Here is a 12,979-nt window from a genome sequence, read left to right as displayed (position 1 = left end):
TGGCATTACCTTGTCTGTGTGTTTTAAACAGTGGTGTGAGTCTAGACACTCACCAGTTTCAGCTGCTTGCTTTGCTTTAACATCTGCCAAAGCATTTACTGTACCTCTTCTGTATTACACTTTTTACTCCTGTAGTACTGGAGCATGTTTTAGGGGTTTGCCAACACTGTCGACGAATTCCCTTCTGACCCAAACCGGCATGAGTAAATGCAAAAAAAAAAACGTTTAAATAAAGCATCATTTCAAATAGACCACACAATGTATGTCAAGCATTGTTTTAATGCCAACATATTGAAACAAAATTCCTTTCTTGTCTTGCCACTGAGGCACAGTCTGCAATAAACAAGACTATTGATAAATATCAGCAGGAGAAATAACTTTCATTTCTATTGAACTCTGTCCAATGTCAATTTGTGTATTTTGTGCCCCTTGTAAACCTTGCTGGGCTTTTTCTAACTGTCTTGTCAGATTAACCTCTGTAGTTTGTGCCTTTAGTAAATGTTGGGCTCTATCTGATTGTTACGTTAAACCAGAAATGTCATTATGTTATGTCTGAATGCTATGCTGAGTCTCTTCCTCTAAATGGCATTATTGTCCCTTGCGTGAATGGGCATTCCTTCGTTGAAGGTTGTGCGTTAGGCCCGACAAGCCAGCATGTCAAAATCTACTGCCAATCATTAGCGGACCGGAGTTCCGCTGTGGCGACCCCTAACTGGGAAAAGCCGAAAGAAAGAAACAAACAAACAAACTACTGTCCGTACGGAAATTTTGAAAAGCTGTGAAAACCTTTTCTTTAAAAGGTTAATATTAATAGCACACTCTGCTGTTAGAACTTTTTTCTTTCTGTGAATCTGCAATACTTATTGTAAATAACATTTTTATGTAGTTTATTACATTACTGACAATAATTGCATACACTTGTACTGTATGAGATTTAAGTAAAACCTTAAGACGTTAAAGAAAATGTGCAACAGTTTGCATTATATCTGACTGCAGAAAGTGCATTTAACTGTTGTATATGTGAAGAACTAACAACGTTAGAATCAAACAGATTGTTTATCAGAATAGGATATATCTTATCATATGGCTTACATACTAGACTCCTGTAACAAGATATACATATGTTTGGAAAGTTACTTTCACATAAAAAACAGTCTTTATGAATTGCTATACATTTTATGAATGGATTATAGGCAATGCATTTACAAACACAACATTAAACATTGTGTTTGTAAATGCATAAATGCCTATAATCCATTCATAAAATGTATAGCAATTCATAGATTTACATTTCATGTCTGATACAGAAGGTTTAAACCATGTAAATTTATACAATATGTGGGCATTGTAAAATTAACTGTCTCTACTGGCATCCATGTTATAGCTGTGAAGAATTTACCGTATTTTGCATAGATGACAAACAGGTGATCAGGCTGAAGTCACTTCAAAGACATGGTGTCCTTCAACAGACGAATTGGTGGTGGAACGTAGTTGTACAGATGCAACAATGTTATGTCAGAATCCACCCAAGAGAAGCACTGGATCTGTCGACCTGTGGAATTCACATATAAATTACGGCATTAAATGAACAGTAACTGCTGGCAACGGATAGAAAAGGTTGCATTCAAGCTGGCCTCGCAACTGTTAAATTGTTTGCAGAAACACGTCAGAATCACTAGACTCACACTGTACTACTGTTTCCGTTATAGTTTAATCTGTCCAAACAGTTACACTGTCTGAGATAATTTCAATTCTATTATAACATGCAGTCTTTTGCTTATCATGAACTGTCTCAGATGCACCCTTGATGAAGATGTCTCCCCATAAGAGAGAACAATGTTCAGTTTATATATCTTTTCAAAGCAACAGATGTTGTTTTCCAATGTCCTTGCAGTTTGCATGATTGATTTCTGTTTTATGTCCTTCTTTGGTTATTTTCTTCCTTGCTGTATCTGAAGACTTCACAAAAAGTCTCTCCGCGTCATATTTGTGTCACTTGAAGTGTCTGCATTTTATTTCATTTATTTCTGCATCTGAAGGCTCACAGAAAGTCCCTGCTGATCAATTTCCTTCTTTGTATGTCCCAAATATTACTATAACAGGATGCCATGTCTAGCCCACAAACATATTTACAGTTAAACTAACTAAGCATGTTTTATTTTCGCAGGTGTCAGACACATAGCCGTTATTACTTATCTATTCTTAACTGCTTTCATGCTTGCTTAAGCAAATTGTCAGCCTTGCAGTTACACAGAAGCATTTATTTCAAAATCTTGTCAAGTTAACCCTTGCTTTACAAGGCAAAACCTTGTATTAGAAACAAGCATATTTATTTTGCATTGCAGCATACCTTTAATTTCATTATTGTTTTGGGAAAAGAATATTTACAATATCTATCATGGAGAATAAGCATTCTGCTGCCAGTGTACAAGAGCAAATGCTACAATTATCATTTCCCACTTTCTTTCCTTAAACATATATTTGTAAAAGCTTTTGGGTAAGTAGTACCCTTTGCCCATTGAAACTCCTTCCATTTTCCCCATTTGCAGCTCATACTAGTGTATTGTACAGCCTTAACTTTCTTTCTTCAGGCATTGCAATTGCCTTTCCGAAAGTCTGTTATTACAAATACCCATTTTATATTGCTTCTCTTATTCGCAGATCTGGTTATGTAATTTTAAAACCTGCTCTTCCCTCCTTTCTTAACTTAGCCTAATAAATGTTACCAAAATTTTCCCGATCAGTCCCTTCACTTTTTCTTGTTTCAAAGTACCTGATGTACTGTTATCGCAAGTTGCTTTCCAACAGTCACATACTACAGTCCCCAAACATTCCTTAACTTTATCATTCTTCAGTAAGAAGAAAATCAAATTTCCAAGGTGGGCAAGGGGAAGGGGGATGCTCCTTATTTAGCAGACAATTGTATAATGTTTACCCATGAGGACATCAGTTAATATAGTAGAACCGATAACAGCTAGACTATTTTTATTGTATCCAAGTTGAGAAATGTGAAATCTTTTAACATGGGATGTAATGCTCTCCATGTGTCATTTAATCTATGATCTTTGATGAAAATCAGCATGTTTCATATCCCTTGACAATTTATTGCAGTCACACACGATTTTTTCCTGGTATAAATCCAAACCAGCAGTGAAGTATCCACCTAAAAATCAGATGGCTTTAACTATGTATAATTCAGATACCATGGTGAATGCTAAAGTGGCTGGCTATTGCCATCATTAGAAACACAGGCGTTTCCTAAATCAATATTCCCTCTAGAATTTTTAATTTTAGTCACATCCCTTCTGCCTGTGTAGTCTGATTGTTGTTACTTTAAAACCAGTTTAGGTTTTGTGGAATCACAACTGAGATCCCCATTACAGATTATGTGTAGCTGGATTTTCCCATTGCCATCACTGTTTATAAAAATGTCAAACATTTGCCTTTTCAGTTTTGTCTTTTGTAAAAAATGCCTTATTATTTGAAACAGCAGATAAATAAAGTTTCTGTTTCATAATAGTCGATAGTTGCCTGATATTCAGGGCAGAACCATAATAACTAGTGCATTGAGTAAAGCTGCAGCTTTAAGGGAAACATTGTCTAAAATGTGGTTAATCATTTTCATGATACCCACTGTAAATAAAGGGAATACATAAGCAAAACATTAAATAGACTGAGAAAATATAGACATCTGTAGTACTCATAATTAATAACAATGTAGGTTAGTATAACTTAAACAGTTACCATGTCTAGGCTACCTGGCTAGATGTAATATTTGCATTTAAACTAGTTAAGCTACCATTTTAGTTTATCCTGTTTGTTGTTACCTCCTATGGTATGTGAATAATTCTTCCAGCTATCAAGGGCAAAGGGTAGGAATTAAAAGCCTGCAACTCTTCTATTAAAGTACCAATTCATGTTCATTTGGTTTCCACAGAGAGAAGTACAACACTCTTCCTGTGTCCCAATGTAGCACAGGACTAATTTGCCAAAAAAGCTTTAAATACCTTCATTGTGAGTAAGATGTCTGAAATAGCTAGCTGGTGATTGGTAGACTTACCTAAAGAAGTATACATTGTCATAACAGTTGCTAAACACCTGCACTAATATAGCACTTGAAAACTGTTAGTAACAGCAGCAGTGAATCTGCTCAGGCAGAGGAAAAGTGAAAGATTTGCATGGTGCAAATTGAAATATGACCACTAGATGGCAAGCCAAGACCAACAATTCATTACACTAAAACGACCACAAAGATAAAAGCAGTAGTCTCTTCTTTTCGGCTTTTCCAAGGTTTAATTATATTATTGAAGAAACCATGCAAGAATCAGAAGCGTAATGCTAAGATCACTATAATGCATAACTTAACATGAGTCCAATCACAAATGCAACCTACTCAATTTCTTTGCCTTAGGTTTTAGAATAGTGTTATTTACTCAGATAGGATATGTCTTATTAAGTATGATTTGGGGGGAAACTTCAGACAGAGGTCGGTGTTGAAGCTTATGAGCAACCTGAAAGGAGCCATAGTGCAAACAACTCATATTGGAATAGGCAAACGTAATAATAATAACAGAAATGTAAGAATGTCTGGTGAAAGATAATGGAGTGTTACGTATAACTACATTGCAGAGCTAGAGTACAAAGAAGTGTGAATGATGCTAAGGGATAAACTTTGGAAATAAATATTTAAAAAACAATAAATTAGTGATTAATCATTGAACAGCATTTCCTTATTTAGTCTTTCTTGGTGAGGCTGAACTGGGAGCAATGTGGCAGTCATTTTGTGTTACTATAGTGCATAACTTCAACATTAAAGAAAACAGGTGTCATGCAACACAATGATTCTGAGACTGCAGTCTATACCTCACAAATACAACCTGTTCTGCTTTATAACTGCACATATGTAGTAGTAAGAACAGTATTTACTTACTGTAAGACTTACCGAGATGAATCAGAATTAAAAGCATTAGGTACAGAAGTGAAGTATAAAAGCTTAAAACAAATAATCGAATTGTACTTTTGACATTTCAGACTAGGAATGCACATAGTAACTTTATAGTACTATAAATTAAAACCTGCTGGCCTTAGAAATGATGTGTCTAATGGGTTTATTCAAAAACACACAGTAAAATGTAATTAGCATGATGTTATCCAAATTGTTCCCAAATATTTATCATTACTACATGGATCCCCACCAGTCTGCAAATATAATTAAAGTCTCAAAGTCAGGGATAAAACTGTATCTTGTAATGGTGGGGATGACTGGTAGTAACTGTGTCAGAGTAAGTAGTTGAATAGTCTCAAATTTCCTGAACACAAACTGAAACTAAAATGGTTATGAATATAGTAAAAATTAAAGAAATGGAAACATGATGATACCCTGACCTAGTTTAAACACCTCACATTAACAAGCAGCAATCTAAGAATAAGTACAATGGTAGCATGGTATAGAAACAAGAATTAAAAGATGCTGACTGGAACACGTGCTAGATAAACTTTATAAACGCACATCACTTTGCCAGATACTGTGCAATCTTTAGTAGTTGCAGGTACTGCTTTATATGTGGCTACTCTGTCCTGTGCTTGTTTTACTTTTCCAGGTCTGCCTCTTGAGAGAGAGTGATGAAGGCCATGCTTTCAGCCCTAAGCCAAGGGAGTAAATCTGATAGCAGTGTAAGTTGTTGAAGGAAAATGTTTTACCTAGCTTTGGCCCTTTTTGAGTGCAGGGGGTATGACTGGGTCTTTCCTGTTAATGGCAGTTTATATTGTGTAGCAGGCACTGACTGACTGGTTACTCTGTTGGTTGTTATTTAGACATATATCCATTTTCATGAATACATTCTGCTCATTAAAAAAACTGAGTGATGAAAGTTAAGTACATACATACTTTTTCATCTGTTAAATGATTCCTACCAATTGGCATGATTTATCACTAATATTGTTGGAAAATTATGTTTTTATTTTATTTTTTTTATTTTCTTACCAGCTTGAAGGCCATAGGTTGTATCATTCAGCATGCATACAGTTAGTCTAATTATTTTAATTTTAAACACGGCTTTCTCTTTGTGGGTCACATTGTAGCTAGTCTTGGGTGAAGGCATAAGTTTTGTCCTGCAAAATTGTTAACACTTATGTATGTATTCTTTCCTACTTTTGAGTATTATTTTAATATTCTTAACACACGTGTGCAGGAGGAAATAAAGGTCTGATAAATAGTTGTTGCTTGTGTTGGCACATAGAGTGAATATTAATTCCCCTTCTATAACAGAACTATAGTATGTCTGTATGTTCACATTTTACATGATTACCCATTTGCTCTCTTTTGTATTCAACACTTATCAGTCCCTTTGTGAAACATCTAGTTCACTTAGATAAATTATCTGTATAACTAGTATACGATCTTCTTATCTGGTGGTTGATAAGTGTTATTTCTGTTGAGTTACCTTCTGAGGTTGCAGTATGGTGTCCCTGTTTTTTATTCATTTGTTAATTGGTTAAAGCCACTAGATGCAGGCCTCTTTTCCTAGGCAACCTGGGAGGATTGTCTAGTTAATTGCTCAGAACCACAAAGTAGGTGAATAGAGACTGAGGGAATTGAATCCTGGACTATAAGATGAAGCTTGTTAGCAGCTCATATCCTGAATTCTCTGTATTAAACTGTCTGACTCTGAGCTGAAGTTACAGACTTAGTTTAGTTGAGTTTGTAGCCTTGAAGCTAGGTGACTAGTTGAGAGCGGTGCTAGATATTGATGAACTGCTGTCTTTTTCTGGGAAGAGTTTGAGAATTTCTGTGGCTGCAGAAACATTCAATGGCAGAGGTCAGCACTTAACTTCAGGCTTGAATGGGTGTTTACTACACATTCTCAGAGAACAGCTTCAAAACATATTTGGATTAGGTTGTGTGAAAGACGATGTAGAGTTTTTCTCCTTTCACTGATAACAGTGTAGTTTTGTGCAAACTGAGTCTAGTAATGGGATATGTAATAGCAGCACAGAAAAAAAAAATATTCTGCCCATTTTCCTCTCTCTTGCTGCTCCAGTACCAAGAATTACCGGCTCCTTCCAAAAACAGGGTGTCACCACACTTCGCTGGGTTATATGTGGGGCTAGGTGGTGGAGTTGAATGACTGGATCAACAGGGGAATATGGTCGATTTGGCTTGACGTCATGTAGGACATGTTAGCTCCAACTGTCTTTTTTAGGTGTGATGTGAGAATGTAGGTTCGTTTAAATGGCTTTCTTAGAATTGAACAGTATACAAGTGGAGACTGTGGGAGCCTTAACTCATTCACATATGCAGCACTGACAACACTGTATTGCTTCACAGCAGCATTAGTTTTGTTAACTTCTTTGCTTAATTCAAGCTCACTTTACTTAAAAAGCAGACTCTTTTATTATAATGTAACTCAGTTGTGGTAGTGAATTTTCAGAAATCAGTGCTATGATTTAGCATTTTAAATGTAATGATATATTTTAACTTAATTAGCAAGACAAAAAAGTTGCTTTACTTAGTAATTTGGAAAGCTTTTACTCTAGTTTAAATATTCTTTGACTGTGAGCTCCAGGCAATGGCTACGTGATCTGCCAGCAGTCAAGAATGTGACACCTGATTAACTGACCATTGGCTGGTGTTAGAGTTAATTGTCTGAGCTATCCTTCTGAATAATTGAATTCCATGAGCTTCCCTTTATCTGTTCTATGCTTTATATCTGTATGCCCATTAGTTTGAATTTCTCATACGTTCTCTTGTACTAAGCCTTAAAGTAAACATTCAAAGTAAAAGCTTTAGTTATTCAAACAAGGTAGACAGTTTATTTGTTTTGGCCTTAACACAGACTGTCATACTCCTACCTTAACAGGTTACAAACAATCCAGTTAGGTGTGCCTTGTTAGTAGTTATTTTACTGTATTTCCTCCAATTCTTGGAAAGAGAATGGAGAGCTAACTATATGGATTATCTCTGGTTGCATGCTCTGTACTTTTCCTTTCAGATTTCTCTGATTTTTCGGGAAATAAAGCAAAGTAAAATCTTTCTTCTGTCCTTCTAACAGCACAACTAATTCAATATTTTTACATTAATCATCCTGACTCATTATTGCAAAATGCTTATTTCATTTTAAGTTTATTCGTCATTCTTGTAAAATAGAAATGTTTACCTCACTATTATTGTGTCTTATTTTTGGTTTCCTGAATATATATTTTGTTTGCATTTGCTTGCTTCTCAGGGCTATTCTCACTATTTCCTCTTTCTTCTTTTACCACCCATGGTATAGGAAGTGGTAGAAAGTCAATACTTCTTTTATATTGTTGTGCATCTGCGGGAAATAATTTATTTATTTATTTATTTATTTATTCATTATTTATTTGACATTTGTTAACTGGGTTAGTCCGACTGGGCTACAGCCCTTTTTCAGTGGAGGCCTGAGTAGAAAAGCTCCAAGAATTATATTACACAAAAGTTTTCAAATGACAGAGTAAAAATAAAAATAATTAGATTTAACAAAAGAATGTTAACACATAGAGTGAACAATATAATAAGAATAGTCAGAGAAAAAACATGCTAGAACATTGCACAATGTCTTAAAACATATTAGAGTTCAAAAGTTACATACAGTAGTAGGAAGAGAAACTGAAAACTGGTCATATGTGGGCAAAAAAACAAGTCAACATATAAGTTACGAAAGTATACTAGGAGCAGGAGGTCAATTTCAATTTCAACATCACATCTACTACAAAATCTTAAAAATATCAAGGCCGAGCCACCTTAATATGATCCAGTTTTGGGTATGATATGTTTGTTATGGAGAAATGTCCATTAGATGGACTCCACCTAAATGAAGGTACTATGGGATCAGCAAAGGCTTTATTTGATATGCTGAAGCCTTGGAAGGATAAGTACAAGCTGTATTCTGTGAAACAATTTGGACTGTTTATCATCTTGTCCTATGCTGACAAATACTGCATCCCCTGGAATGGCACAAACTATTTACCCAATTGCTGAAGCCAGTTATCTTTCCTTTGTACTTTGACAACATTCTTGGAGAAGGGAGGAGTCCACATATGACCAGTGTCTAGTCTGCATTTGTCACATGCATGGAGAGTTCCAGTATGTACCTCTGGCCTCAGGGTTTTGCACCCCAAGTAATTCACTTCACCCATGGATGACCACCATATCATAGTCATAATTATCAGGTGAAAGGGTCTTTATAGCCCTTGTGATGTCAGAGATCATGGCATCTGAAAGACACTCACCATTATCCTGTCCTACCTTTGACCAGCCTAGCAAACAGAGAATCTGTGTGTGCCTTATCACATATCACTGAAACATTTTTTATTAGTACAGAACAGTAGACTCCCTCTTATGCAGTCGCGCTGGGACTGGACCTTAGGCTGGATAAATGAATGGCTGGTTAATCAGAAAAAGTATACAAAATAATAGTTATAGGTTGTAAATCAGCTAGAATAACAAGATTTGTGTTAGTATGCATTTTTTCTAATGAATATGAAGTCTAAAACTCTGTCTGCCATTATTTAGCCCAGAGGAGGTGGAAGTGTTGTTCTTCTCTGTTGTCTTTTGCTAGGACTGTGGCAGAAATGTGAAGGCTGGTTAAAGAGGCGTCCAGTTAAAGAGAGGCCGGATAAGACGGAGTCTACTGTAGTTTGGAGTAATAGACTTGAAGTGAGTTGCCTGTTGGTAACTCTTTATTATAGGTGTGCATGAAGGTAATGAGATGTTGTATTTATGCTGAGACTTGCACTTCCTAGATCTAGATGGCTTTGGTAAAGATTTTTCTTAAAGGCTCAGTAAGAGATGTTTTAATGTGAATGTTTAAAGATTGTGTTGGAAATATGTGCTGTTCACGGTCCACATTTTTTGTGAGAGGAAAGATGCCATATCAGTTAAATATTTGCACGCCACAGACAGAATTATTTATGCTGAGTAAGAGTTCATTATTTGAGGAATCCAAGTGCTAAAAGACTGGTAACAGAAAGAATACAAGGAGGTTGGCCTTCCATTTCTGAAAGTGCAGAGATTTGTGGAATTTAAGAAACACACAGAATAAACCATAGTTAGCTGTATACCCCAGTTTAAGGAGGGATGGATCATACCTCTCAGCTGTCCAGATTTTTGCAAAATGTCCAGGTTTTTGCCTCATATTTGTGGTCCGTTTCTCATAAAATCTGTAGTTTTCTGGCAAATCAGTGGGATGATCTGAGGACTAAATTCACTAAATAATGGCATACATTTGAGTTTCAGACTTCATATTCTTCAGAATGAATGATGCATGCTAAGACAAAACGTGTTATTCTATCAACTTTCTAAGTTTATAAGAGCAATATTTAAAATCTGTCCCTATTTTGGGCCTTTGACACCCTCCCAAATTATGTCAAGGTTTGTCCAGATTTCTTGTGCTAAGAGGTTGAGAAGTATGGGATGGAACTAAATGAGTGATCTATGGAGTAATACACTGACTAATAAACGATAACTGCATGTAGCTAAATGGAATGATTTAAAGAGGAAAGGACACTCAAAGCTAAAAAGATTAGCTTTATTGGTTGCTGAAAACAATGGGCACCTACCTACTACCTAAGATGATAACTAGAGCACAAAGAGCAGCCATCATCTGCTTAAATATCTAGACAGTAATCCAAGAGCAAACTCTGGGTCACTGCACAGCTATAAGCGAAGTGGGCACTTGTAAAGCCCACTCCTAACAGTGACTAAATGTCTGGGAAAAGGAATAGCTATAAGTACAGATGTACGTAAAGATGCCTGCATCTGTACGGTGCACTTTGCAGCACTGTGCTATTGTTTTTCTTTTCACTTCAGAAGTTATCAGTCCTAGGTATATAGCAAAACACTGCAATAAAAAGTAAGTGCAGTAACAGATAAAAAAGTAGCTGAAACTAACCATAAGAAAATGCATTTCCTGTTATTACAGCTTCTTGCAGAATGTAGGCCTGCAACAAACTTTGAAACATTAAACACAGTAATATACATACAGCAACATAATTCTGCCAGAAATAGACATCAAGGATATGACGAGTACAACAAGAGTTAATTCATTACATTTTATGACAGAAGGATTCCTTTCCAGATAATGCATTTTTGACTTAGCAATAAAAAGTCTGACATACAAGAAACTTGTATTCCCTGTTTTCATCTTTTGTCATGTTGTCAAAGCATTCTCCAACACATAAATGAACAAAAATGTATGTATTTTATGGTGTGCTAGAATTATACACCATTTAGCTCTAGTTTTGTGCTAAAGCATAAATAATATCTACCGCAGAACAGTGGTAAGAAGTTAATTTAGCTTTAAGGCAGTAGAATGTTCTGGTCTGGGATATAAGAGGGGAGAAATGGTAGAATGTAAGCTAAATCTGTCCACCAATAAGATTAGCTATGTTCACTGGGGTCTGAATATGTAATAACATGTATTATTAGCTTTGTGCAGTGATGGACATCATTCCTAAGGTTTCTAACATAGTTAAAGAAGGTTGTGTGGTTACCTTTCACCTCTGTGTCTCTTTTTTTTTCATGTCTGGCTTTGGCTGATTGGATCAGGGTCCAGTGGTCCTTGTAATGTTTAGCAAGAGTGTTTTGGGCATCATGAGGGTTAAACTTATTTTTGCATCCAATGATTTTTTTTTAATTATTCAGCCCGTTTATGTTTAGGTTCCACCTCACAGGTTTATTTTTAAATGTGGTGTTAGGATAGTGAAAAGGGAGGAAGAGATGGGATGGGAGTTAAGATTTCGTTAAACGTTATGCAGTTATTGTTAGCTTATAGCAGTTTGTTTAAGAACTTGGAGACGTTATCTGTACTTTGAATACTACTGGCTTCTTGTGGTACAGCATCCCAGCTCTTAGGAAGTGAATTACTTAATGCTGTATCCCAGTTGATTACTGCCTGAGTACCATTAGTAAGTTATCCATGCAGGCTGTTAACAATCTTTTAAGTTGAGGCCAGCAAAAGAGGTGTACCAAGATAGAGCAGAGAATTTTAATAGTCCATGAGTAGACTGTAGTTGGGACAACAGTATCCTATTGTTAAGGATCACTCATTCTAATTTATTTAGCATTAAGTAGTGGTGAGTAGAAGGATTTATATTGCCAGTAAATCAAGTTACTGTACTGTATGCTTTTGTTCAGTCTGATAAAACTTTGTCAGTAGAATTTGATAGTATTTTGGAACCAGTTGTAAGTTTTGGTATGGTTTGATTAGAACATGGATTGAGGAGGAACTCAAATGGAAGACACCATCCCTGCAGTAGAGGTGGTCCACATAATCAGGAAATTTAGAGATTCCTTGTCAGACAGATCCTACCATCAATCCTTAATGGAGGCTCAGCTGTCCATCTCTGGAGGCAGTTGGGGTCATCTATCCCTGCACCAGAGAGCCTGGCTGGATATCGCAAAAGATTCATGGTTGCGGGGGATAATATCCAGAGGTTATATCATACCATTTTCCCATCCACCCCTGCTGGTATCAGAAAAATCCCCAGTGTTCCACCCAGTCAGAGGGAAGCAGTAGCACTAGAAATAAAAATGCTGCTAGAAAAATGAGTCATCCAAGACGTCCCCCCCCCCAGACCAGAGAGAGTCCAGAATTTATCCAAGATTCTTTTTATTGCCAAAAAAGATAGGGGACTTGAGACCAATTTTGGATCTCAGCAAATTAAATCAATCAGTTCAGTATACAAAGTTCCGGATGGTAACAGTTCAGTCCATTCTGCTTTTTCTGTACAAGGATAACTGGATGTGCTTGACAGATCTTCAGGATGTGTACTATCACATCAAAATGAACAGGTGATCCAGAAGGTATCTACACTTCTGGCTGGGAGCCAGTCATTACTAGTTCAGAGCACTGCCCTTTGGTCTCATCATAGCCTCCAGGATGTTCATCAAGTGCATGGCAGTCATAGCAGCTCACCTCAGACTGCTGGGATTCTGAGTGTTTCCATACCTGGATGA

The sequence above is a fragment of the Protopterus annectens genome, chromosome 2.part0 (assembly GCF_019279795.1).
Source record: "Protopterus annectens isolate FY-2018-M chromosome 2.part0, PAN1.0, whole genome shotgun sequence".
In the NCBI taxonomy this organism is placed as follows: Eukaryota; Metazoa; Chordata; order Ceratodontiformes; family Protopteridae; genus Protopterus; species Protopterus annectens.
Note: the sequence above shows the minus strand (reverse complement) of the source record.